Source organism: Penaeus monodon, chromosome 29, assembly GCF_015228065.2.
Source record: "Penaeus monodon isolate SGIC_2016 chromosome 29, NSTDA_Pmon_1, whole genome shotgun sequence".
Taxonomy (NCBI): Eukaryota; Metazoa; Arthropoda; class Malacostraca; order Decapoda; family Penaeidae; genus Penaeus; species Penaeus monodon.
The window spans coordinates 14,012,028-14,012,291 of NC_051414.1; the positions used below are offsets into that span (position 1 = coordinate 14,012,028).

The 264-nt window shown below is 28.4% G+C and overlaps 1 protein-coding gene across 3 annotated transcripts in view; it reads left to right on the forward strand.

Moving 5' to 3' along the window:
* Positions 1-264, forward strand: part of LOC119591983 (guanine nucleotide exchange factor for Rab-3A-like) — a 26,789-nt gene that overhangs the window by 18,492 nt on the left and 8,033 nt on the right. The gene's annotated exons all lie outside the window — the stretch shown is intronic.

A 264-nucleotide genomic window follows, 5' to 3' on the forward strand; every position in this document is an offset into this window, starting at 1 on the left:
ATACTTTTGAGTATTATTTGCGCATATTTTGTTTATAATTGTTACATTATTTTGTTTGGGTGGAATGTTATCAAAGGCATTGTATGATTTTATCAGTGTTTGATCTATGTACTGAAAAATCCTTGACCAGAAAATTTACAGGAATTTTGAATTGATTAATACTGGTCACAAGTATCTTCTAATAGTGAGGTTTTAATATCTATGCAAGATAAAGAAAACAATGAACAGGGAGATAAGGTGTAACATATATACTTGTCATAGCTT